Consider the following 13,899-nt stretch of genomic DNA (forward strand, 5'->3'; position numbering starts at 1 on the left):
ACTGCAGTAGCGTTGCGGAGCGAACTTACTGGAATGGCGGACAACGCTGCCTTTGACGACTATCGTATAGTGTCGTGTCCTGTATGTAACTTGATCTCGTCCCACGTTTCTGCTTTTTTTTTGTATTGCAATAGTTCAGTATTTCACAAGTCGTGGGACACTTGAACTCATATTGTGCGATGGTCCTCGTTACACTGTGCATACACAAATAATCGCGACTGCGCTGGCTCATACCGACGAAAGACCATTGTCTGAACAAATCATTTTAGAATACCAACCAAGCACACAAGCCGTCACTGCAGAGGCCTACGAAAGCATTGTTGAAGTTCTTACGTACGACAAACCTGCACGGGCGGCTCTACCAGTGACAACCGTTAACTGTTATCTTGTGCTGTAAACAACAGCTATATCTGTGTGTGTTCTGTATCGGTCTCTCTCTTTCCTTGTCTTTCCACGTCTCCCTTAACCCCACTGTAGTGCAGGAAACCCTGTCTTTTTTTTTCCTTCTGGTTAAACTTTCTACCTTTCGGATTTCATCTCTCTCTATTTCTCTCTCTAACTTTCTACTGGATTCGCTCGTAGCCTGGCAGGTCTTAGCTCGAGTAACCCTCGCTAATCGGTAGAGCAGCAGCAGAGACTGATATCAGAACTCCATGCATTCAAATCATACAAAGGTTTCGCATGAAGTCTCCAATTTTTCTCTAACCTCTTGTCTTGTTTAAATGCGCAGCGCTGCGAAATTGGGACCGGCTGGACTCATCGTTTTGCTGTAGCTGCCCCAAAATTGCACGTCTTCTTCGTAAACGGTCTCGTTTTAGAGCGCAAAGAGGTCCCTGCACCAAGCTCGACAAATTTGTCAATGGAAAACTCCGGGAAAACTAAATTATTTAATACTGGTTTCAGACGACGCCACCTTGAGATGTCCTAAGAGCACTGTCTTTCTTCAAAAGCATCGGCACTACATGCCGGTATCAGGCGTTATCAATGTGTTTGTGCGGAGAGATTATTTTTATAGGTTCGCATAATATCTATCTATCTATCTATCTATCTATCTATCTATCTATCTATCTATCTATCTATCTATCTATCTATCTATCTATCTATCTATCTATCTATCTATATATATATATATATATATATATATATATATATATATATATATATATATATATATATGTATATATATATATATATATATTTCTGTCCTTCCCGCTTCACACGCCTTCCGACCTCCCTCCCCCCCCCCCCCGTCTCCTCTTTCTCCAGGGGATGGGGGGGTTATTCTGTAAGAGTCCACCTAGCGGACTGTCCATTTCGGCTGCTGCTTATTGGATGCAGTTGTACGAGCGAGGAGGAGACGAGCGGCCCTAGCCAATCAGCAGCGGCCGCAATGGTCAGTCCACTAGGTGGACTATTACAGATTATCCCTCAGTAAAGCGCAGCTAGCCAAGCGGACAATTACTCCGGTTATCTGGTTATATTTCCTCTGTCCATGAAACGCATGCGCACGCTTCTGCCTAAGCCGCGGTTATGACGGTACGCCGTTTGCACGCCGACTTTCCCGAGTTTCCCGAGAAATGCGTCGAGTAAACACACTAACGCAACGCAGCGGATGCCTGCACGAAAGGCTTAGTTGCGCCAACGTAGAGAGGGCGGCAAACTTAGAACTTCTCGCGGTCGCCGTGCGTTGGGAGCTTAACGAACGCTGATTGTCCCCCCCCCCCCCTCCCATCTCCTCCAGCGCTTGGCTTCAGCCGGGCAGAGCGCCCGGAGCGAGAGTGTGAGCTAGCGAGTTAGCGGCCGTATACGCGTTCAAGCCGCGTGCTCTACCTGAGGTCCGGACAACAGTGCGGCCCAGTGCTTTACAGGGAAGTCCCACTCCTCGCCAGTTCTCCGCGGTTGACCGTCGAGGCGATCTGCGCCTTCTGCAAGCTTCTCGGGAACAGCCACACGTTTGAGACTGGGTAACTTGCTAAGATGATGTTGGTGGGCTAGCTGGCTTACGATTGTTGTAGAAGTTACCCGATTCGGTAGACAAGCGGATAAGCGTGGGAACAAATACAAGAATGCATGCTTGTGTGAAGGTTGCCTATATTAGTGGTGTTACTCGGTGCGGTAACACCACATCCAGGCCATATTCACGAAAAACCTCTTAGACTAAAATTGTTCGGAAGACTAAGGTCGAGCCAATCTTGATGTTGTACATATTATCACCGCGAAAGTTCTCGATACGCACGCACGCACGTGTTGCGCTTCTGATTGTGAACTCTGGCTGCGCCTTCGCCTAATCTTGCCGACTAAGTAGGAAATTTGAATCGAACTCGTTGGGTGTGTGGTGTGCGTACATGCGCGTGCGTGTGTTGTACAGAAGTTAACTTCCCGGTACAACAGCGCCAGTTTCCGTGTCTTCTTCTTCTCTTACCGTCGACAGTTCAAGCTCGTGGACGCTATTCTTGACCTCCCCCTCAGACCGCTTCGCCGACGAAACGACAGCCAGAAACAATAGAAAAGCTCCCAGAGGTACAGCATGCAGTTTTGCTGGCACCTAACGCATAGACCCGTGTAAGGGCCGAACTTTTTTCACAGCTTTGACGACGCGCCTCCCTTACATGGCACCAAACCTTTTGGTCATGATGGTGCCGGTGCAGCTGGCGACTACTGCACACCCCGGATTCCCCAATGTACCTTTGCGTCAGAGGTCAACGAGCAGCTCTCGCCATCTATAGGGGCACGTGCAAGTGCGAAGCACATGAAAATTCGCCACCTAATCGTGGCACCTAACGCGTTTCATGGTATGCTCAGTACATGACATGCTAATCGGGGCACCTACACATCCCATAGCATGCTCAGCTCCATTTCTTTCTCTTGATATCAACTAGAATATCGGCTACACCCGTTTGCTTTCTAATGCACACCGCTCTCTTCCCGGCTCTCAAGGTAGCGCCTAACATTTTTCGTTCCGTCGCTCTTTGCGCTGTCCGTAACATGTTCTCGAACTTCTTAGTTAACCTTCTAGTTTCCGCCACATATGTTAGCACCGGCACAGTTCAATGATTGTACACATTTATTTTCAATGACAGTGGTAAATTCCCAATCAGGATTTGGTAATGCCAACCGTGTGAACTCCAACCATTTTTTATTCTACTGTAAGCTTCCTTCTCATGAGTAGGATCCCATCTGAGTAATTGACCTAGATGAAAGTAATCCTGCCCAGACTCAAGAGGATGACTGGAAATCAAGTATTTCTGTTCCCCTGCCAGTGTATTAAACATTGTCTCTATCTTCAGCATATTAATCTTCAACCCTACTGTTATACTTTCTCGGTTATGGTCTTCAATCATTCGTTGTAATGCACCCCCGGTGTTGCTGAACAGGGAAATCTATTTTGCAAACCGTAGATTGTTGAGATATTTGCAGATGATCCTCACTCCTTGTCCTTCCCAGTCTAATATCTCGAATACGTCTACTAAGCAAGCCGTGGACAGCATTGGAAAGACTGTGTCTCCTTGCATTTGTGACTTCTGAATGTTACACGGCTATTCCCTCTTTCTCAGTTACCTCCACCTTGTCGTGCCCTACGTGTAAGAGCCAGTTATAATGAACGTCTGTATCTTTCTCATCCCTTTCTCTTTCTTTCCGGATTGACATGCTCATCGCAACATGTCGCTATCGTTTCTTTTTCTCTGCGTGCATGGAGTCTGTATAAGGGTGGCCGCTTAATAAAGTTCTTGTGATTGTATCCTTACAGTAATACTCGAATATGCCAAGTGAAGCAAAATACTGGCAACGAAAAGTGACACTCCGAAGAACGACCGCGGTATACTGTTATGGGTCTCGCCGATAGCGTAACTAATGTCTGGGAGTGACCGAGCTGGCTCTTCTTGTTACTGGAGCCGGTGTGAGAGTCAACTCAATCAAACGTCAGCAGGGCCGCTAATTTATAGCGATGCCTTATGCCTTATTCTATGCTATTCTTATCATCCACCACACACGGCCGCCTGATCGCGTTGATAATGTGGGCAGACCGTCGCTCTGACCAGTGGCCAAGCGCGAAAAGCCTGAAAAGGCATAGAATTGGAAAAGGCATCGCTACAAAATACCGGCCCAGGAAACCTTTGCTGTTGCGATATTTTGCAGGCGCTCGGGGGCGACGTCGTGGGAATGCTATGGATTGTGTCGTAAGCTATGAAATCGTCGAGGCGAGTCACTTCGAAAGTCGTGCTTCTGTGATTGCGCACCAGTTCTTTTTTCCCTGTATATCATACGGTGGGTTACAGTGGTAAACGTGATGACATAAATGCACCTCAGTGTATAGGAGCTCCAGGCACTTCTGTGCAGTGCCAGCATCTGGACACATGCCTATAACAAGATAATAGAGCAATCTTCCGCCGAGGAATAGTGAACCCTGCAGAAAATTGCCAAGCTTTCCCGAAATGCATATGAGTACCCGTAACATGGTGGCCGATGCCATGTTAAAATACCGAATAATGCGCAGCTAGTCCATAGTTATTGGTTTCGTGCATTTATTTCCCCTCATATCTAAGACGCAAGAGTGAAAACACGGCCCAGGCTGCCCAATAATCACTATTCTAACGATGCGCTGGCCAATATTATTTTCGTGTTCGTGCACTGTCGGAAAAGCAACTTGGCACTTTTTCTAAACTGACTATACTCCGCTGGACAATGTAGCATTTAACAGTGCGACATTGGACCTTGCTTACTATGACGATCTATGCTATGCGGCATAAGTACGCGGGACGACCAAGAAGGTTTCGTTCTTCGCGAATTTTGTCGGCAGCGTGTGCACAAAGCGCGACTCTGCGCTCGGCTACGATGAGAGCGCATGCGCGGACGGGAGCAGGTGCAGACGCGCTCGTTCCCTCATTAGCGTCCAGACGGCGCCTCCGCGCTGACGATTCAAAGATGGCGGACTCTAGTTGCGGCGCGGTGGTACTGATTGGGTGCACTTGCAGCGCTGGTTCCTGAATAACTAGAGCTTTTCTTTTTCCTTTCTTTTCTTTTTTTGGCCTGTTGACGCCGAGGCCGTCAACCTAGCTACATCTTGCTCTTCCTTTAGTCTTATCGTCCTTCCAATGACTTCGAAAAAGTTAGTTTCTTTCTTTTTTGTTCCCCCCTCGCTGGAGAAAATCTGTCGTTATTTCGCTAGCGTGAAGAGGCCATTTCCTCGGTCATCAAGAGCTCCGGCGTGCACCGTTCTGAAGCCAACAGAAGCGTCGTGTGTTGGCGTCTACTGACGCGTTTGCAAAGAATTTAATACGTCCAAACTGCTCTAGTTGTTGCCCCAAAAGCAGTTTTTCTCTCTTTGTTTCTTTCTGCAAAGTCCGCACTATGCACATTGAAGTGTTTAGACAACCCGTGTGAGCACACTGCGTGTGCGCCTATGCGTATCCTGTTACACGTAGACACTTACATTGTTTTTGTTTTTTCCTTCATACAGGTGCCATCGGGAAAAGGCGAACGCTGAGACGAAGTGGTGACTGAGACAAAGGGTGAGACAAAAGCGTAGTCAACACGATATCTTGGAATTGCATAAAAAAATCCATTGGGCTCAATTGTTTGCTCGGCAGTCCTCCAATTATAACATCACCTACATGCTATTGCAGTGCATGTTCACGAGATGATAACAGGAGGAGACATTGACGCCTTTTTCTTGTTCCATTAATTTATTTATTTATTTATTTATTTATTTATTTATTTATCCTTGCCTTAGAAGTGTGTCCATTTACACCTTTGAAACATAAACGACTTCGAGTCGATCTGCCAGTCAAGCGGTAAAGAAACAAAAACCTAAGTAGGCCGTCGCCGCCAATTCTTTGGCGGTCACCTTTGGCGGTTGCTAAGCCTCAGTCCTAAAACACGAATACTTATGTCAGATGTCTGTGGGCGTAACCTGCGCATGTATGTAATGTTTCCGGAGACCCGCATTAGTAAGGTTTTGAGCTCCGCACGCACGATATAGGGTATGTATACGGCGAGTTCGAACTTGAAGTGTGCGATTCTTGACGTTACAGCCCTCATAGATGGATGTAACCGTTCCCTTGAATGCTAAGAGGTCCCACTTCCCCTTTCGCTCGTTTTCTTCAGGGCAACGAGGGAAAGACTACAAGGTAGGGTGGTGGAGGCGGGAGGGGCCATTTAAAAGTGCATAAGCAGAGACGTCTCCCAAAGTTAGGAATCGCGAGGGAGCCCACCATTCTCTTTCAACGGTACAAATCCGCGCTCCGTCTCGTTCACTGCTGGAAAAATTGTAGACCGCAGGGGAAGCGGGGGACATCTTATGAACTTGCTTCGTAAGACGCTACCCGCTTCGCATAAATTCGAACGCCACCACTAGTTGGATGAGAAGTGCTCCGTAAATGAAAAAGCCGTGTACTCCCTAAAATCAATTTGTCCCATAGAAACAGTGGTCATTTTTTTTGCAGTGATTTATTGTCACCACTACTGAACTGTTTTCTCCTCAAAAATGGCAACATATGTGCATCCATCCCTTGCGAAAATTGATTTAGAAATACCATGGCGCTTCTACTGGCATTTTCTCGACATTAGTGGACTTTCTGAAGAAAGTCAATCTAACATCATAAGCCCTTGCACTTTGTGAAGGTGGTTGACCAGCGAAGCTGTTTAGCACACTACACGGAGGTGACACAAATTTGAATGAAGACACGAACTCATTTATTATCTTGATGGTTGGTCATCCTGACGAAAGGTACGCACACTCATTTATTGTCTTGATCAGCGGTCTTCAGTTCACTCGCAACTGCAATGCCATTCTTTGATGTAAAATCGATGCACGTACGATGCACAGTCAATTGGGCCGGATCGGTGTGGCATCGCGTTCCGTGTAGTCTGCAACACGGAACGCGTAGACCGCTCCCTTTTCGGGGCCGACACATCCACACTGATATCACCGACAACAACGATAGGGGTGGTGCCATCGCAGCTAATTCACGCAAAGTGAGTAGCCATGAACCTTGCGGGACTCTGAGTCATTGAATTTTTTGCTTGCTTACAGGTGTATGAACCATTTATGATGATAGTTTTTGTTCATGTAGAACAAAAATGCACAAAATTCTAGCCATATAAAGCTTAGCTGTAATATCATGCGTAAGTTTCTAAAAAAGAATAGTGTTCTTCGCAGAAAAGTGCACAACGTGAAAGAAGGGGAAAGACCATTTGAATTGTGGCGACTGTTATCTTGTAAACTTCACTGATTAAAGGGTGTTGCATATTTAAAAGTGCGTACGTTTTGTACTCCTTATAAAGGAAGGAAGGAAAAAGTAGAGAAGGAAAGGCAGGGAGGCAAACCAGTATAGCTTAACCGGTTTGCTACCCTACAAATGGGAGCGGGACGGGGGGATGAAAGATGGGAATCTATATGCGCCGATATATCTCCATGCGATCATTTGAAATCCGTGCTCTGGCAGGTATCGCCATCATCGGACGAAGTGTACAACTATTTATCATTCCAGCGTATTCTGTTGCATGATTGTTTCGCCACTATACGCACGGTTTCGTTTCGGTTGGACGATAACAGCCATCGCTGCCATTCTCATATCATGCCTTTCATGGCGCCGGTTGCCACCTACGTTTGCGCCGTCTCCTTATACACATGACGGACAAAAAGAAGTTGTGGGAGTTCGCACGTACACATCGTTATTTGGGAACGTCTAAATGAAAGTTAAATATTATGCCGGGGTAGATGAAATGGCATGCTACTTGAGGTGTTGGCTGCGGTATGTGATCTACACATCAGACACACACACAAACACGGGCACCAATATTGAGCCGCAAGTCCCCATGAAAACGGCGCAGTATATATACATACATATATATATATATATATATATATATATATATATATATATATATATATATATATATATATATATATATATATATATATATATATATATATATATATATATATATATACATATATATATATATATATATATATATATATACATATATATATATATATATATATATTTATATATATATTCGCTGCAACAGCGCTTGGACGCATTCAACTATGTGTTTCGGGGGTCCCCGGACCATTTGTTTCCAATGAGAGCTTCCCCCAGTACTGCGGCACGTTCTGGCGATTTGTGTTTCTCATTGCTCTGGCGCCGTTTCAAATGGCATCGAAGAGCGGGACTCTTTCACGCTTGAGCGGGCAGTAATAACGACGGGGTTTCCTACAATATTACTCGAAGGAACTCCGATGCTACGGGTGCAGCAGACGTGAAAGTTTGAGCCAGCCAGCCAGCCAGTGATGGGCAGAGAGTACAATACTTGGTCCTCGTTACTTCAAGCGGCTTTGTAACTTTGAAAACCTATCATTTTTTACCTTGCGTTGCGTCATAAGTGCCACACTTCCAATTGTTTATGCCCGTGCACTGAAGCCCGTTGTCATCGCACATTCAGTATGCGTACTTGTTAGAAACTTAGGAAGATTCATCGTAATAAATGACACCACGAAAGCGCCTGCAGTCACAAACACGAACGAAATTAAAAGATTTTTGAAAAACTTGGGGAAAGACATGGATGAATGGCTAATGCAATGGGAACGAGCGAGCAAATGTAACAAATTGGACTCGAAGGCCCAGCTTACAATCGTAGTGTTCGCGTTAACTGATACTGCGTTCGTCTGGTGCTAGAACACTGAGGATGCCCTAAAGACCTGGAATATCTTTGTTGAGAGAGAGGGAAAAACTTTATTCAGCTGTAATTGCCGATGGTGTTCCGAGCAGAGTCCCTCCGCCCTGAGCCTCTCAACCGTCTTGTGTCATCCCGGCGTCATGCTAGGCTAGCAATTGCTTTGATGAGACCGCTGAAAAAAAAAAGAGCAATAGGCATGCGCGGCCGATGTTTTGCTTCATGACATTTGTTTGTCGGCTGCCGCCCTCAAAATTCTGACGAATAATTTTGGCAAGAATGTAAGCCCTGGCATGAGCAGCTTTAGTGATAGAACGGTGTGTCAATGTAACCTGCATATACGTAATGCATTTACACGATGTATGTACCACCCGCTGACTAGACAATGTGTTGTTAGGTGACAGTATCGTTTGCACTTTTGAGAGTTTTATGTGCATAAGTGTGGAGCCATTTACTTTGTGTATTGTATATACCATGTGTTCCTTACGTGATAGTCTTCCTGTGAAAACGTTGCGTGACAAGTACTGGTGCTTGTGCGAAAAGAGTATTTGATATGTAATATTGAACCCTGTATTATGTACGAGGGAACCACTCAAGAGATAAGGTGTAGCCGGCGCCTAAATTGTGCGCCAACACCTCCTTACATCATATCAATAAAAGAAACGCATATACGCCGCCCGAGATATAGCGTGGCATGGTATATAGCATACATGAACCTAAATACTTACGGTACCTATCGGTGACACCGACGGCAAAAATGTTATGGCCATCTTTCGCTTCGCGAGCGCAGGTTAAGCGGCAAAGTGTATCGGCGCCACGAACATGCACGAAGATGCACAAGGCTGTCGAGGCACAAGCGGAAGGGGGCGCGAACGCGACGATTCTCTTCCCCACCTCCAGGCGCCTTCCTCCTCCGGCGCTCGCTTCCATCGCGGTGACTAAGATAATTTCTCCCATTTCAAAGACGGAGCGGAGCATCTACGCTAGCGCGTAACAAAACTTATAGGACGCTTAAGCTTCGCCTTTAAGAGTGGAACGCGATAGCATTAAGACGTCCCCGGCTACTCCTCACGCTTCCCGACAACTGCAGCTTATGTAGCTGTAATGTTTACGGAAAAATGCTGGAGCCGAACGTTCTGCACGAAGGCGAGCGGGCGAGCTTTCTGGTAGAAACGCGGCCTCTTGCGTGGTCCGCCATTGCGCGGAGGCGAGCGCCACCTGGAGGTCTTGCGAGGAACCGAGCGCAGCACGCCGCTCTATGAATGGTAGAAACGCTGGAAAACGTGTTTATCTTTGACTTTCCGCGTAACATAATTATGTTTTCTGGTATATTCAAATTACTGTTACCCGCCGTGGTTGCTCAGTGGCTATGGTGTTGGGCTGCTGACCACGAGGTCGCGGGATCGAATCCCGGCCGCGGCGGCCGCATTTCGATGGGGGCGAAATGCGAAAACACCCGTGTGCTTAGATTTAGGTGCACGTTAAAGAACCCCAGGTGGTCGAAATTTCCGGAGTCCTCCACTACGGCGTGCCTCATAATCAGAAAGTGGTTTTGGCACGTAAAACCCCAAATATTATTATTATTATTAAATTACTGTTCCACGCAATCATGTCTGTAGGTTGTGTTTAGGTTGTACTTTACGAGTTTTCTTACGCGTCTGACTTTGTGTTGAATTAAAGTATTCAGTTAGTTCAGTAGGGCTGACTTGTACACCTAGCGTAAAACCTTTGATTTAATTTACGCTAAATATGAGAGGGACCATCATCAGCTAATAGAGAACAAAATACAAAAATTTAGTGCCCTTCTACTCTATGAAGAATGATAAACAGAATTGGTACTGCGATTACAACTATATTTCCTGACCCGCCGTGCTTGCTCAGTGGCTATGGTGTTGGGCTGCTGAGCACGAGGTCGCGGGATCGAATCCCGGCCACGGCGGCCGCATTTCGATGGGGGCGAAATGCGAAAACACCCGTGCGCTTAGATTTAGGAGCAGGTTAAAGAACCCCAGGTGGTCAAAATTTCCGGAGTCCTCCACTACGGTGTGCCTCATAATCAGAAAGTGGTTTTGGCACGTAAAACCCCAAATATTATTATTATTAACTATATTTCCGAACTTAAACCATAAGCAAATTCATAAGTTCAACCGTAAGCATATCCATAGGCTAAATCATAAAGCATAACCATAAGTTTAACCGTAAGCATAACCATAGGCCAAATCATAAAGCATAACCATAAGCTAAACCATAAGCATCACCGAGCCTTTTCACATCGAGATATCCAGGCTTAACTTTAGCTAAGCCCCAGCCAATTACCCCCCCCCCCCCCCCCCAATTGTGTTCAGCCTACAGGACCACAAATAGTCGGCATCACTTATATGCACCACTACCTCACATCACCTCATGAAATCCGTTTAATACCTTAAAGACCCCGTTTAGGGGTGTTACACGATACACGTCAAGAGATCCTACGCTGTACTCTTCAAAAGAATCAAAGACTGCTTTTACTGAACTGCTACGCCCCAAAAGTGAAAAAATCCTTTGATTTTCCTGGCGTCATGCTGAAGTACTGGCCTCTAAGATTTCGGGGCTAAAGTTAAGGAAAAAAGACAAAACGAAATGTGACTTGGATCTTCATTTCCTTTGCTAGTACAATCAACCTATTCGCGTGATAATAACGCAAATAAAGTTTAAAAATTCAGTTTTATCAGTGTAAAGTTATTATGTGTTCCTCATTAGTGCACGAGTTCCCATAATGCGTGAGATCCGTATACTGTTGTCTTATTTGTTCTTTCTAAGGCATGCTTCTAAATAGAAAGGATTGTACAGGTGTTCTTTTCAGCGAGTAGCACTGAACTTCGACTTCAACGCACTTCAACGTATGGTAATAATAGCGAAGCGCGTGTTTAAACAATCATGAACGCTCCACAAATCTACCGCTGCTGGCAACGATGAGTTCTGTGCCCCCCCCCCCCCATCCCCCTCCCGTCTCCTGTTAATTCACGGCTCCCCTTGTTGGCGTCGACGGCGTGCGACATCACCGACGGTGTACGAGGCGCTAGCGGCATGCGACGTCCACGTCCTCGGCACCGCGCGGCAGTCAGGCCGACGCCAGCCGACGCCGGGGTCTGGGAGGCGGCGCGCTGGCGACGCCGAAATAGAACAACGCCTCGTCGAGCGCTCGGGGCCGCGCAAAAAATAACGCCGCAGCCGCGCTGGCGACCGCCCTCTTGAACCAAGTGGCGAGATTGCGTCGTGTAAGTGTAGGTTGACGCCAGAGTTCATCAATCGCGCCACTTCCTCCCGCAACTCAAATAAGCAACTGAAATGATTTAAAGTCGTTTTGGCGACTGGGTTGCAAATCGCGGGCAATCTAAGACAAGAAAACGCCCCTGTGTCTTTTAAAGCGGTCATGTTGCTTTGGAGCGTAAATCTCGAGAAGTCTTCAACAATTTGACTTGTTAGTAAATCACTCGGACTGCTGAGCTGGCTTCTGTACGAAAGACAACACAGGGAAGAACATAGAAGAACAGCTGTGCAATTACCAACTGTTAGGGGAACCTCTCCGAATGGGAATTATCCAAGATATGCGTAGCGATATATTCGGCTTCGGCTAGCTTCTGCTATACTGTTGCAGCTGTTTTGTACATGTGCTGTGGGAAGAGCAATGCTTGCGTGCGTATGGAATTAACTATAGGCTGATTTCTGAAGCAGCCCTTGAAGTATGAGGGAAGGCACCAAAGGAAACAGTAGGTATGATCTGCGGAGAAAGAAAGGACCGGACCTAGAGAACTGTTCCCAGAGAACTGGAAGAATGCCAACATTATACTGATCTACAGAAAGGGAGACGTGAAAGAATTGAAAAAATTATAGACCCATTAGCTTACTTCCAGTATTATATAAAATATTCACCAAGATAACCTCCAATGCAATAAGGGCAACACTGGACTTTAGTCAACCAAGGGTACATGCCGGTTTCAGCAAGGGATATTCTACAGTGGATCACATCCATGTCATCAATCAAGTAATCGAGAATTGCTGAGCACGAGGTCGCGGGATCGAATCCCGACCACGGCGGCCGCATTTCGGTGGGGGCGAAATGAGAAAACACCCGTGTACTTAGATTTAGGTGCACATTAAAGAACCCCAGGGTGTCGTCGAAGAAAGGAAAAGTCTACCACATGGATAACGATTGTTGTTTAGAAAAAGAAAAACCCCAAATTGCGCGAATCTTTTCGCGAGAGTGAAGTGAAAGAAGTCTCACAGAAAGGCATAAAAAAGGGAGCAATGTCAGAACTCAGAAGAAGATGAATATCAGAAGAAGATGGCGATACCTATTTTGTTGTATTATAGAATTTAAAAGCTGCTTCTTGTCATTGCCGCCAGAAGCGTGTCAACGTGGCCGCCGGAGTCGTTCTTTAGCATAAATAAGGCTTTCAAGAATTCTCGAGCTTTCAAATTCGAACTGTCCTCAAGTAATCAAATCAATTTTCGACCAAAGCTCACAACCTTGCACCAGTCTGATGGTCGGTGCTTGTTTCGCATGTATCGTCACACATTCGCACTTGCAATCTATCGCAATGGCGCAAAGCGATAAAACAAACAAATGAAGGCGAGAAAGCCAGCATCATCGTTTTTGTGCCCATTGTTCGTTTGAATTTTAAGTTATGTTATAGTTATGTGTTATGTTAATTAGTTATAGTTATGTTGACTGTGTGCATTCGTATAATCCGTCGCTCATGATATGATGCGCGCAGACGTACACATGCATATTACAGCTGCATAAGTGTACTAGGGCAGTGTACAAGCCTGCCTGCTGATCTCCGTTATCTCGGCAACATAATATACGCATACTGTATACCACACTAACAATAAAGCAAATGTCGCACAGCATCTCGGCTACTGAAATACTGAAAAAGACAAATGACGAGTAATTATGTGTATGAAGTATTACGAAATACGCGTAAATTGCGTAAGTTTTGGTGTTAACGCTATACATTTCTTTCCTTGAGAACATTTTTTTATTCGCTTTACCCCTTATAGTTATATATTGCCGTTCGTCATAATATAGCGAGTCAGCTGTGTCTATTGCCTTCTATTGCTGCCGAGAAAACTATAACCTCGCCACCTTGGCCTGAGCTTCTTGTTTTCAAAACCAAAAGCCGCTTCTGCACCTGCCCTATATTGCAGCTGACAAAGTGAAGGACTTGGCGCACTTAG

At 45.8% G+C, this 13,899-nt stretch overlaps 1 protein-coding gene across 3 annotated transcripts in view; it reads left to right on the forward strand.

Annotated features, from left to right (window-relative positions):
• Positions 1 to 1,790: 1,790 nt before the first annotated feature.
• The window catches only part of LOC135900911 (uncharacterized), a 155,312-nt gene continuing 143,203 nt past the window's right edge, over positions 1,791 to 13,899 (forward strand). For all 3 annotated transcript variants that reach the window (XR_010563974.1, XR_010563975.1, XM_070534432.1), the window contains exons 1-2: positions 1,791 to 1,964; positions 5,459 to 5,510. The gene's annotated coding sequence lies outside the window, so the exon portion shown is untranslated. The remainder of the gene's footprint in view (positions 1,965 to 5,458; positions 5,511 to 13,899) is intronic.

Source organism: Dermacentor albipictus, chromosome 2 (assembly GCF_038994185.2).
Source record: "Dermacentor albipictus isolate Rhodes 1998 colony chromosome 2, USDA_Dalb.pri_finalv2, whole genome shotgun sequence".
In the NCBI taxonomy this organism is placed as follows: Eukaryota; Metazoa; Arthropoda; class Arachnida; order Ixodida; family Ixodidae; genus Dermacentor; species Dermacentor albipictus.